Consider the following 13869-nt stretch of genomic DNA (forward strand, 5'->3'; position numbering starts at 1 on the left):
TATACCTGCATTTATATATCCATGCCCGAAGAACCATCTTCATGATAATCCCCTTTTTACTGACTTTGATGCTTGGAGAGTTGTAGTACAGAGAGATAACAGGTGATATTTCTCTGACTTAAAGGAGATGAAACCATGCTGATGATCAACTTGTTAATAGATATTATAGTAACATATAACTAAAGCTCTTGGGCCTTCATTTGGAAAATGAAGGTTGATGATTTCACTTAAGAGAATTATTATGGGTCTAAAATCAACTAAATGTTAAACTACCTGTCAAGTGCTTCCCAAGGAAGGAGTCCAATAGGTGTTAGTTTTCCTCCACTCTCAGTGAAGCATATTGTTTCATATCAGTTCAGTTCAGTCGCTAAATCACGTCCAACTCTTGGCGACCCCATGGACTGCAGCAGGCCAGGCTTCCTTGTCATCATCAACTCCTGGCGTTTGCTCAAACTCATGTCCATTGAGTTGGTGATTCCATCCAACCATCTCATCCTCTGTCATCCCCTTCTCCTCCTGCCTTCAATCTTGCCCAGCATCAGGGTCTTTTCCAATGAGTCAGCTCTTAGCATCAGGTGGCCATCAGGAAGCTTCAGCTTCAGCATCAGTCCTTCCAATGAATATTCAGGATTGATTCCCTTTAGAATTGACCGATTTGATCTCCTTGATGTCCAAGGTACTCTAAAGAGTCTTCTCCAACACCACAGTTCAAATCATCAATTCTTCAGTGCTCAGCCTTCTTTATATTTCAACTCTCACATCCATACATGACTCCTAAAAAAAACATAGCTTTAACTAGATGGACTTTTGTTGGCAAAGTAATGTCTCTGTTTTTTAATATGATGTCTAGGTTTGTCATAGCTTTTCTTCCAAGGAGCAAGCACCTTTTAATTTCCTGGCTGCAGTTACTCACCATCTGCAGTGATTTTGGAGCCCCCCTCAAATAAAGACTGTCACTGTTTCCATTGTTTCCCCATGTATTTGCAATGAAGTGACAGGCTTGGATGCTGTGACCTTAGTTTTTTGAATGTTGAGTTTTAAGCTAACTTTTTCACTCTCCTCTTTCACTTTCATCAAGAGGCTTTTTAGTTCCTCTTTGCTTTCTGCCATAAAGGTGGTGTCTTCTGCATATCTGAGGTTATTGATATTTCTCCTGGCAATCTATTGTTTCATATACATATGCTATATAATATACATCATATTTTGAGCTGGAAATATTGAACAAAATATACTTTACAGTGCATGTTTTGTGACCTACCATGTAAGACAAATAGCACTTTAATCCATCTGTTTCTGTTTTAATTCCTAAATACCTCCTGCCTCCCATTTTATCCCATCTCATAAATGAACAGTGATGACCAAAACCTTTCTGGAACAATTTGTAAATTAACTAATTAATTTGCTAATTTTAAACCTAATTTCCAAAACAATCTCTCAAGTTTCTCCTATCCATGGATGATAATGTGAGTCATTGACAGAACTACTAACTTCTTTCTGCCTATTCTAGCTATGCAGAGTTTTCAGCTAGCTTCAAAAATTAGAGTACTTAAGAGCAAATAGAAAATTCAGGAAGACTTATTTCACACAAAGATTGTGAACATATCGAATAAATTGCTAACTTAGACCAGCGGAGCAGATAATATAATTTAGTTTAGCATTACAGAATTTATTTCTAAAGGAAGGTGAAGATGGCAGTAAGGAAGTAGAGAGAATTAATGCCAGTTGGCTTGGAGAATGTCAGATAAACCCAGATGAAGATTCTTTAATGCTCACATGGCCTTCCCCCACCTCTTGTCTTGGTATTCTTTATGTCCTTAGGACCTTTTAATTTTGCGGAAATGAATATAACTGTGACTAGCTTAGCAAAAATTGCTGCTGTATACCATAATGCATGCTATAAACCATGCCGGGATCTTAAAGTGCATAATCGGGCTGCAGATGGCACTGTTAATTTCTATTACAGACTCTAAAACCATGAGGGAGTTAGTTCTTGCCTCACTGCCTCACTGTTCTACAAGAACGATTTTTGATAGTTTTCCTTACTGCACAGCTTTTCTGCAAAGTGTTTGTCTTTTAGAAAGGCCAAAAGGAACTTACTGCTTTTTTTAAAAAAACCTATGCAAAACTCCCAACCTGCTCTGAGCCCGGCCTCCTGCAGTTCCCAGTTTGCTAGCCACCTTTAAGAAGGGACAGGTATCTGCCCCTGTCAGAGTGAAACAGGCTTTTCACTCAGAATGAAACAGCCTTCTTCTGGGCTTTGAGAATTTATGAAAAGACCAGCTATCTGCTTCATACCAAATGTAGAGCATAATATTAGTTTCTAGCCAGGAAGGTTCTTTTGAGGATGGCAAAGTTAAATAAGAAGGTAAATATTAGAATATATGTGTATACATATATATCCATGCACATATAAAAATGAATTTTGCATGTTCTGACATATGATTCTGTATCCTTTAATGGTGTCTTACTTGAAATTATGTGCATTATCTGGTTTCACCCAATAGGTTACACATTTGTAAATTCTGTTTTTATTTTTGGGTTTCTGTGGTTTTGAAACCTCCAAACGCTTGTCAAATCCAAGAAACCAACCTTCTAGCCTACCTCTAAGATGAATCACTGGCAGGACATATGCTTTGTATCAGTAAACCTCACTTAGATTCTTAGAGATATCACTTAATAAGTTACTAATATACAGTCCTTCTAACTTTTTTATCTTTCACTATCTAAAATATCTAATTATAAGATAAAGTGAATTAAAGAATAAATGTATAGTGCTAACCATAAAGCAAGGCATGCAGTAAACCCACAGCAATTTTGACTGTCTGCTCCTGCATGTTTCTTTCATAAGAAAGTCACTACTATCACTTCCCAAAAGTTTTAGGCAACCTACAGTTCTCCCATAGCAGTCAATATTTTAAGATTGGTGGTGGTGGTTTAGTCACTAAGTTGTGTCTGACTCTTGTGATCCCGTGGACTGTAGCCTGCCAAGCTCCTCTGCCCATGGGATTCTACAGGCAAGAATACTGGAGTGGGCTGCCATTTCCTTCTCCAGAGTTTTTAAGATTGAATATTCTTAGAACTAAAGGATCTTGAGTATGACTTCACTAATTACCAACATCATATCAGTAGTTAAGTACTTCAGTCTTTGTGATTAATCTTTTACAATGGATGATTAGATGATACGAGTTAAGAGTATGAGTGCAACTTCTTAAATTATTTTGTTTTCCCACAAAATAATATTGTATAGATTTATAATATGCCTCTTTTTCCTCAGTTTTTCATGCTTAAGTTAAATGGTTATATTAAGAAGCCATTGCTTTTGCTTCTTTCTTGACACACAGGTTCCTAATAACAATTTGCATTGAACAGCCCAACTTGATGTACATTTAAACAGTGTAATATATTTAAAAGTTAGTAACCCCCTATTGAGAATCTAGTCCATCTCCTCATTTATCTATTGATAAATGAGTTTTGGGTTTTTTTTTTTGTTTGTGTGTTTTTTGAAGACATATTCATTCATCCATTATATTTGTTTTGTATAAAAATTATCTTGTTCTTTTTTACATCTTCAACATCCAATACAGTTTTGGCATATAATATTAGCTTCATGAATTTGGTTGAGTAGGATAGAAGTTCAAGAGGTATGGGACATATGTATACCTATGGCTGATTCATGTTGATATATGGAAGAAGCCAATACAGTATTATGGAGTAATAATCCTTAAATTAAAAAAAAAAAAAAGAGAGAGAGAGAGAGAAACTGTCCTTGCCCTTAAAGATGTTACATTCTAAAAGGAGAGAGAAGCATTAAAAAAAAATCACAACTCAAAGGAACAAATAATCCAGCCAAAGAAAGATATTTCTGAAAGATTTATGGAGATACAATTTACATACCATAAAATTCATCTGTCTAAAGTGTGCAGTTCAGTAATGTTTAAATATTTACAGAATTGTACCAGCATAACTATAATCTAATTTTGCAGTATTTTTTTTTTCACTTTCCATTGACCACTCCATCCTGCCTTGTCTTAGGCAACTACTAATTTTCTTTCTGTTTATACATACGCTCCTTTTCTGTATATTTCATATAAATAGAATAATAAAATATGTGCTCTTTTGTGGCTGACTTTTACCATGTCACATAGTGTTGCAGTATCTATCATCACTTCATTCCTTTTACTGTCAGATATATATCCATTGAAAGGATATACCAAATATTTGACACAGCAATTTTGAATTTCCTAAATCAACGTGTATACTCACCAGCATATGTACGTTTGATAGTGTATTTACACTGTTTTTCTCTTAAATGCCCAGTGAAGTCTCTTAAAGATCTTGATGCGCCAAACTTATCAAGAATTTAAAAGATTGATAATACCCACTGCTATTGGGATGCATACCTTTAGGAGACAACTTGACAGTATGAACCACATTATTAACTGTTCTTAATCTTTTGATATACCTTAAATAAATTATTTGAAATGTATAAAAAATATGTACAAAATTATTTTTGATAGTGATGTTTGGAAGGGTTTAATATTACAAGCCAAGTTCTCTACAAAATCAGATTGCTTACAAAAGTACAAACATTAGTGTATCATTGATACACTTCACTGATAAAAATGACAAGGTAGATCCCTATTTTTGGCCTGGAAAGATTGAGATATTTTAATGTAAAAAATAAGCATGCAGATAATGCTCACAGTAAAGTCATAAGGACACATAGATATATAGATTGATATCTTTAGCTAGTTAGGTAATCAACTCTATGTGTTCTTATGTGTAAATGGAAGGTTAATGAGTATATGTGGGGTTGGGGTGGTTATTGGTGGAGGGGAGTGGCATTAACCAATAAGCTTAGTTTATGAGAGACATACAAGGTGAAAGATAGAACATTTGGCCTGTAGAGGTGAAGTCAGGGTGTTGTAACTTAGGCACACACTCTTTGCCCTTTACATAGAGCTGTAAGCCCATCAGAGAATATGTAGACCTTGATGAAAGGACAGAAGAGGAGGAAAAATAAATATGTACGTTACTGCAGTTTTTGAGCTTGTAGTTGACTAGTGTGAGAAAAGCTAGGAAGCAGGTGACAAGCATGACTAGGTCCTAATGCAGGGCATGGCTAGAACGTTGACTCCAGAATGCTGACAGACAACTAGCACATCATTGTGAGCCTCTGCTAATTTGTGGCACTGGTGTGAACAAACACAGCAACTCACTGGTGTATGAGGCATCATGTGCTCATACCCACTCACGTCTAACTCTTTGCAACCCCATGGACTATAGCCCACCAGGCTCCCCTGTCCATGGAATTCTCCAGGCAAGAATACTGGTGTGGGAGCCATTCCCTTCTCCTGGCGATCTTTCCGACCCAGGGATCAAACCCAGGTCTCCTGCATTGCAAGCAGATTCTTTACCATCTGAGCTACCAGGGAAGCCTTCTCAATAGGAGGCTCAGGAAGCAAAGGGGGGAAACCTCACCTCTGTCACCCAGGATTCCAGATAAGTGTGAGCTTCTCCCAGGCTGGGAGTTTCCAGTAACAAACTTTCCTGATAAAAGTCCACACGGGGCTGGTCAGGTACATCTGGCCACTGGCTCAGAATGAAAATTGGTCTTGCTGACAAGGCAAAGATCACCTCTAACAGGGGGATAATTTGCAGATCTGAAAATCACATCCTCCTCAAGTTTGAGTCTGCCAGTTATCAGATCAGAAGGTAAGTAATGAAGGAAGCTGAAGAGAACTCCTAGGTAACGGGCTTCCTGACAGGTGTCTCTGCTCTTGTGGAGCAAAACTTTGTTTCTGGATAAGAGTTTAGAGTATGCAAAACCAAGAAAGCTGAAGAGTGTCAGTTACTAAGATTTTGAATGTGAAAGAGACGTTCAGGGAGCTATATTTTAAGAATTTATTATGTGTTAGGCAAAATTCTAATTCCTTGTGTGTATCTCTACATTAATCCTTATACCACTCTACAAAGTGGGTATTAGCATAATTCCCAGTTTATAAATAATGGCCAAGTATGGTGAAGTAAGGTGATTTGTCCAAGGTCACATAAACAGAGGCAGGGATAAGATTCAAAGTGAGATTCTTCACTGAACTTTATTGAACAAGATGAAAAGAGAAGACTGGTACTTTGTTTTAAACTGCATTGTTATTGTTCAGTCACTAAGTCATGTCCAACTCTTTGTGACTTCATGGAATGTAGCCCACCAGACTCCTCTGTGCTCCAGCTCCACTATCTCCTGGAGTTTGCTCAGATTCAGGTCCATGGAGTCAGTGATGCTACGTAATCATCCCATCCTCTGCTGCTCCTTTCTACTTTTGCCTTAAATTGAAAAGCACTTTTTAAATGCATGTGTTCAAATTACCTACGGAAAGCAAACCTATTATTTATTGGTTATACTTTTTCCTCGATTTTGCCAATATATTTAAGAATATTTAAGGAAATTTAGTGTGAATGTATTTCAGAGTTTAGTTAAATGTGCGCACAATTTTTTCACTTACAAATTACTGTTATTGTTTAGTTGCTCAGTTGTGTCTGACTCTTTGCAACTCCTTGGAATGAAGCACCCCAGGATTCCCTGTCCTTCACTATCGTACAGAGTTTGCTCAAACAAATGTCCATGGAGTCCATGATGCCATCCAATCATTCCATCCTCTGTCACCCTCTTCTCCTCATGCCATCTATCTTTTCCAGCATCAGGCTCTTTTCCAACAAGTTGGCTCTTTGCATCAGGTGGCCAAAGTATTGGAGTTTCAGGAAGATTATTTTAAAAACGTATTCTTAAAACAGAGAGAATATAGTGGCTGGAGCCCTATAAATTAACCAGTGTTCAAAATAATTTTTTCAGCCTGCTACTTATAGTGTACCCCTATCCTGACCTTCAGTGTGTCTAGATTGGATTTTACCAGAAACACAGCCCAGGCCTGTCTTCTTCCAAGAGTGAGTGTAGAATGAAGAGTCAGAGTGTTCTCTCTCGTTGTATGCCTTTAAGCCATTACAGTCCACTCATAGCCCAAGAGAAGACCAAAGTTCCTATTTCATCTTCTGAAGTGTGTGTGTGTGTGTTAGTTGCTCAATCATGCCTGACTCTTTGAGACTCCACGGACTGTAGCTTGCCAGGTTTCTCTGTCCATCGAATTCTCCAGGCAAGAATACTGGAGAAGATTGCCGTCCCCTTCTCCAGAGGAAATTCCCAACCCAGGGACTGAACCCTGGTCTCCTGCATTGCATGCAGATTCTTTATCATTTGAGCTACAGGGAAGTCTGATTCCTACAAACTTTGCCTTTCAACTCATCACTTCACTCAGGAGCATCCCATGCTTTGTGTGTTGGCTTGTCGTTTTCAAGGTCTACTTGGGATTTAGTTAGTTGGTTTAATTCTAAGTCCTTCCTCATGCCACCTTGCCAGAAGCTTCTCCCATATACAGACCAATCCTTCTATCATAACGTGTGTGCGTGCTAAGTCACTTCAGTCAAGTCCAATTCTTTGTGACCCCACGGACTGTAGCCCACCAGGCTCCTCTGTCCATGGAATTCTCCAAGCAAGAATACTGAAGTGAGTTCCCATGCCCTTCTCTAAGAGATCTTCCTGACCCAGGGATCAAACTCGCATCTCTTACATTGCATCTCTTACATCTTGTGCATTCACAGGTGAGTTCTTTACCATAAGTGCCATCTGGGAAGCCCCTTCTATCATAATACCTGTAATATAATCTCTGTACATGGAATTTCCCAATATTCCTAAATATTCTATATTTTCCTTCCTCCTTTCCTTCATTCTATTCTTCCCTCCCTCCTTCCCTTTCCCATTTTCCTTCTCTCTTTCATTAACATGTAAGTTTCTATCTTACAGTTGTCAGTTCTGCTAAGAATTTTACCCTACTTCTCTGCCTAGAACACTTACATACATCTTTGTATTTCAGTTGATCTCTAAAGCTTATTTCAATCTCTCCAATGTTTCCATTTCTAAATAATAAATACATTATATATTTTTGGTTTGTACTATGTCCATTACATAAATTTCCCTTGTTCTTAAACTATGGAAAGTGAGATTTCATATCTTATGCATTTTCATATTCAATACACTAGCTAGAAAAATATCTGACAAAGAGTAACTATTCAATTTCTTTCCTAATGAATAAATCAGTGTCACTGCATCATGAGGAATTATGATTATTGGCATTATTCAGAATACTGGCCCAGACATATCTTTTTTTATATCCAAATAACATGAATCTGTATTCTCAATTATATTGGCTTAAATATTCACATCACATAACTTCAGAGAAGGACTCATACTTGTAATGTGAAGAAAGTATTCAAAGAGTGCATTGATATATGTTAAAAGATACACAAAAATGAGAATGTGACCTGAAAAATCAAAACAGAATAACCCCTACCAAGTATCCATTATACAAGACATTATGAATGAGAACTCTAGAGGAGCAACATATTTCCCACATAAATGATAAAATATTATGATTGACTGTGATCTCAAATGAGATATGTAAAGTTGGCTATTGAAAATGATAACTTTTAATTTCACAATTATATGTGTATCAATTATGCTATAAAAGTCATATGGTCCCTTTGTACACATAACACTTGAGTAATTTTTATTTTTCTGAGTGTTTTTCATAGATGGTTCTTAAATAAGTTAGTCTTTCTGAGGAAAATAAACAGAAATCAATCACCATCCTAATCAGGATAATAACAAGTACAAAATTCATGCTGGCTAGAGCTTTTAATAGTACCCTTAAGTCTGTGGGTTGCTGAAATATTTGCTTCTGATAGGAATGGAAGCATATTTAATCATTACACTCAATAATTTATTAGGGCCATATGATCTTCACCATTATGCATGTGGAAAAAGCAAAGGGCAGTGGCAAGATTCAGAACTAACTTAGGCATCTGACTCCCTGCAAATAGAAGCTAAAGTAGCTATAAATGTAAGCATGAAGCATGAATTTTGGAAAGGAACATTAAAAAAAAATAATCTCTGGGAAGATCAAAGACTGTTAGGAGGTGGTATTGGTGGCACCATGGTTGTAAGACTTGTGGAGAGTGTCGCAGTCTGCTCACATAGCCATAACAAAATGCCACAGACCGGACAGCTTAAACAACAGACATACATTTCTCCCAAGTCCAGATTGGCTGGGGAGTCCAATATCAAGATGCCAGTCAACTCGGCTCCTGGCGAGAGTCTCTTCCTAGCTTCCAGATAGCTGTCGTTGGGGTTGTATATTCACATGCACCTTGGCATGTGCAAAGAGACAGAGAGATCAGGCTTTCTAGAGTCTTTCTTATAAGGAAACTTATAAAATAAGATTTAGGCCCTACCTTTAATAAAACAATGACTTTATTGTGTATTCTTCAGTCACTAAGAATAAAATAAAATAAATAAGAACAAAGTAAAATAAAGAATAAGAATAAAATAAGAATAAAGAATAAAATAAAAGAATAAGTCACTAAGAATAAAATAAATAAAATAAAACCCTTCAATAAAACAATGACTTTATTGTTTATTCTTCAGTCACTAAGCCATGTCTGACCCTTTGTGACCCCATGGAATGAAGCATGCCAGGACTCCCTGATCTTCACTATCTCCCAAGTTTGCTCAAAATCATGTCCACTGAGTTGGTGATGCCATCCAACCATCTCACCTTCTGTCATCCCCTTCTTCTCCAGCCCTCAATCTTTCTCAGCATCAGGGTCTTTTCCAAGGAGTTGACACTTTGCATCAGGTAGCTGAAGTATTGGAGCTTCAGCTTCATCATCAGTTCTTCCAATGAATAATCAGGGTTGATTTCCTTTAGGATTGACTGGCTTGATCTTCTTGCTGTCCAAGGGACTCTCAAGAGTCTTCTCCAGCACCACAGTTCAAAAGCATCACTTCTTTGGTGCTCAGCCTTCTTTATGACCTTATTTAACCTTGATTACTCTGGAAAAGCCCTAACTTTAAATATAGTCACATCTGTAGGTAGGGCAACATTTGAATGTTTTGCATTTGGGAGATATAGACATTCAGTCCATAACAGGGAAGAACTTCTTAATTATTTTCTTGTATCTCCCCTTATTGGCTTGGAAAAATTGAAGTCTGCCTCTTTGCAGGAAAAACAGACAGACATTTAAATAAGCTGAATTAAATGTTATTTCAAGAATAGGTGACACTGTTTACTTATAACAGGAGGCATACAATGATTTGGTTTCCCAAATTTTAGTGGTGTTTAAGATCGATCAGTGCTATGGATGTTTTTGGCCTGATCAATCCATTATTAATTCTTCATCAACCATCTATTAGATCATTGTTTTAGCAGCTATTGATAAGTGTTGCCCACATGTGTTATTTCTTCAGCAGGATGAAAGAAAGTGAGAGAAGGAGATGAAATTAGTTTTCATCCACACCTGAAGTATACCAATGCCTGGTTACACCTCAGCAGTTAAGATGTCTTCCTTCCCGCCTCTGCCTTACCCCTTTGCTCAAGCCCTATGCTTTCCAGTCAGAAGCAGCCCATAGATAGCAAATTGAATACAGAGGGAAGTTGGAGCAATAAAGCAGAGAAATGGTTAAAAGAAAAAGACAGTCACACATTCCTCCTCTTCCACAGTCTGAATCACTTTGTGATTAAGAAGCTTTAAATTGAGTGAGAAACTGAAGGTTTGACATAACACTGGATTGACATTTTAAAAACCTAAAAAATGAGGTTGATCCTTGATGAGTGAAAATGATCGGAAAGATATGGAGTGTGTCAGGAAGCAGGGAAAGAAAGTGAAAGTGAAGTCGTTCAGTCATGTCCGACTCTTTGTGACCCCATGTACTGTAGCCTACCAGCCTCCTCCCTCCATGGGATTCTCCAGGCAAGAGTACTGGAGTGGGTTGCCATTTCCTTCTCCAGGGATCTTCCTGACCCAGGGATCAAACCCGGGTCTCCTGCATTCCAGGCAGACACTTTAACCTCTGAGCCACCAGGGAAAGAAAAGCAGAGATTAAAAGAATAATGCTTTTGTTTTTCTCATACCCAACAGAGTCCAGTTTGTTAAATAAACAAGTTACATTAATATGAATTTGCCAAATAGTTTCCCATATACTGATTGGCCTTCATGATTTAAAGAAAGATTAAAGGAGTTCTTAATCAGCTGTTTTATAAACCAGGAATCAGCTAATTTCAGAAAGCAGAAATCTGCAAAACATATTGTGGATGTCAGAGATTACTGAATTAAAACAATTCTCTTATTTGGGCATGCCACAATATTTTTTCTTAATTAAAATATACTCTATATGTCACAAAGTTATTTTTTGGTAGAGATTACTAAGCATTTACTTATTTATATATTTACTTATTTCCTTATGTGGATATTACTAAATTGAAGCAAGCCTGGAAGGAATGTCAAATAGGTGAGCGGATGGTTGTGAGGGGCTCACAAGGATGAAAGTGAGCAGATGTGGGAGGCAGAATCATTTAGAGCAGGGAGAGCTGGAGGAAGGGAAAGGGTCACTACCAATGAGGCAAATTTGGCAACTTAAAGTGGAGCAAAGGATCAGAATTGTGAAGCCAAGCAGAATGAGGTCATAATTACTTAAAGCTGGAAACAGCGACTGAAACAGGCATATGTATTTTAAATTCCATATTTTAGAGTAGAATCAAATTGTGTATATTGCATTTTTAACCAAAATTGACTTTTTAGGTGAGTCCCAAGCCCAGGTACTTGTGAATATGACCGTAATTAGTCGATGCAATCAGTTGAAAGATGGCACAGTGGAAAAGAATCCATCTGCCAATGCAGATGAGAGGCAACAGACATGGATTTGATCCCTGGTCAGGAAGATTCCCTGGAGTAGGAAATGGCAACCTGCTCCAGTATTCTTTCCTGGGAAATCCCATGGACAGAGGAGAGTGTCAGGTTACAGTCCATGGGGTCGCAAAGAATCGGACATGACTGAGGGACTGAGCACACACAGTCAATTAGGATGCCATACCCATACAAGGAGAGCCCTATAATGGACAGAATTATGAGAGAATGCATTTTTATAGTCTTAAGTACCCAGTTTGTGATACTTTGCTATGGCAGCCCTGGAAAACTAAAACAGTTATATATTATTATTAATTACTTAATAACTGATAGAAGTGGTCTTTGAGTGGAAATGGAACCTGAAAAAAGAAAACAAATATATAAGTATCTATTGCAACTTCTAAGCTAATAATTTTAAAACACAATTCACTAAGTTAACATTTATATAAATTCTTTGGAAGGAATGATGCTAAAGCTGAAACTCCAGTACTTTGGCCACCTCATGCGAAGAATTGACTCATTGGAAAAGACTCTGATGCTGGGAGGGATTGGGGGCAGGAGGAGACGGGGACAACAGAGGATGAGATGGCTGGATGGCATCACCGACTCAATGGAGATGAGTTTGAGTGAACTCCGGGAGTTGGTGATGGACAGGGAGGCCTGGCGTGCTGCAGTTCATGGGGTTGCAAAGAGTTGGACACGATGGAGCAACTGCATTGAACTGAAATTCAGTGAAATATATGTGATTTCTTCTTTAAAATATTGAAATTAACACTGATAAAAGCCTAATACTATGCTCTCATAAGAACATATATTGTGTTTCTTAGATTATTCCAGCATTTACAGTGATATACTTTTTTGATAAATATTTACTGACCATCAGTATGCTTTCAGGCACTGCTCTAGACACTGTATATACAACAGTTTTAAAAACATAGAAAAATATCTTTCCTGGTGGGGCTTCAATATGATGAAAGCAGAAAGATCATAAAATAAATAAATAAAATATATAGTATGTCAATGGTGATAAGAGTAATGGAGGAAATTTAAGAGGGACAAGGATTTCCAAAAGTGTGGCTTAATTTTTCAACCTAAGTTTTACTAGGCAGGTAGATTTGAACAAAGACTTGAAGGGCAAGAGGGAGAGGACCATGCAGGTTCTGGGTGATGTACTCGGGCACACGTTTGAGGGAGAGATTATACCACATGTGTGACTAGCGGACTGGGCAGCGTTTCAGCTAGACAAGAGTGCTAAGTTAGTTCATATTAGTTAAAGGATACACATGTCAATGATACACTTTCGAAGTCAGTAAAAGATAAAGAGCCTTTTCTCTGAGGAAGATATGGCAGGCACTGTTTTAACATGGCCAAATGTGAGTCAGAATTGTTGGGTGACACCATGTACGAAAATAAAAAGGCAAAGACACAGTAAACCTACCTTAAATTTGATCAATCCCTGAGTTTCTTAGTTGCTGAGCAAATAAATTCATTTTCTATTACTATAGTGTAGCCCAATTTGAGTTGGATTTGAGTCACTTGCAGTTAGGAAATAAAAAATACTTTAACTGATCCATTGAATAATGCTGACTCTTGTAAATGCAAATCATACAGTTACCCTGAATCCTGTCTATATGATCATTTCACCTTCCTTTGCCCTTGTGCATTAAAGAATTACATATCCTAAAAAGGCATAAAAGATTTTTATAGGGAATGTATAGCAATTCATATCTACAAAAAGTTACATGAGAATAATATGCCACTCAATGCATTACTATGTTTTTGTCTTTAGCAATATTCAAGCTTTAATTTTAAATTAACCAAGTATTGCTTCCAACATCCCCTGTGAATACAAAGATATTGAACAAAGAAAAAAGTACACAATAATGGCTTTCTTTGAGACATATTTATTAGTTAAATTAGTCTATGTATACTCTTTCCACTCTACCACCCAAGAAAAGTAAAAAATCTTTGAGCATCTACCTTAAAGTCCGTTTCCTCCTTGAGCCAATTCTGCTATTTAAATTCCTTCTGCTTTCTCCATTTTTCTTTCATAGTATGATCTTTTTTCCTGTCATG

Source organism: Bos mutus, chromosome 8, assembly GCF_027580195.1.
Source record: "Bos mutus isolate GX-2022 chromosome 8, NWIPB_WYAK_1.1, whole genome shotgun sequence".
NCBI lineage: Eukaryota > Metazoa > Chordata > Mammalia > Artiodactyla > Bovidae > Bos > Bos mutus.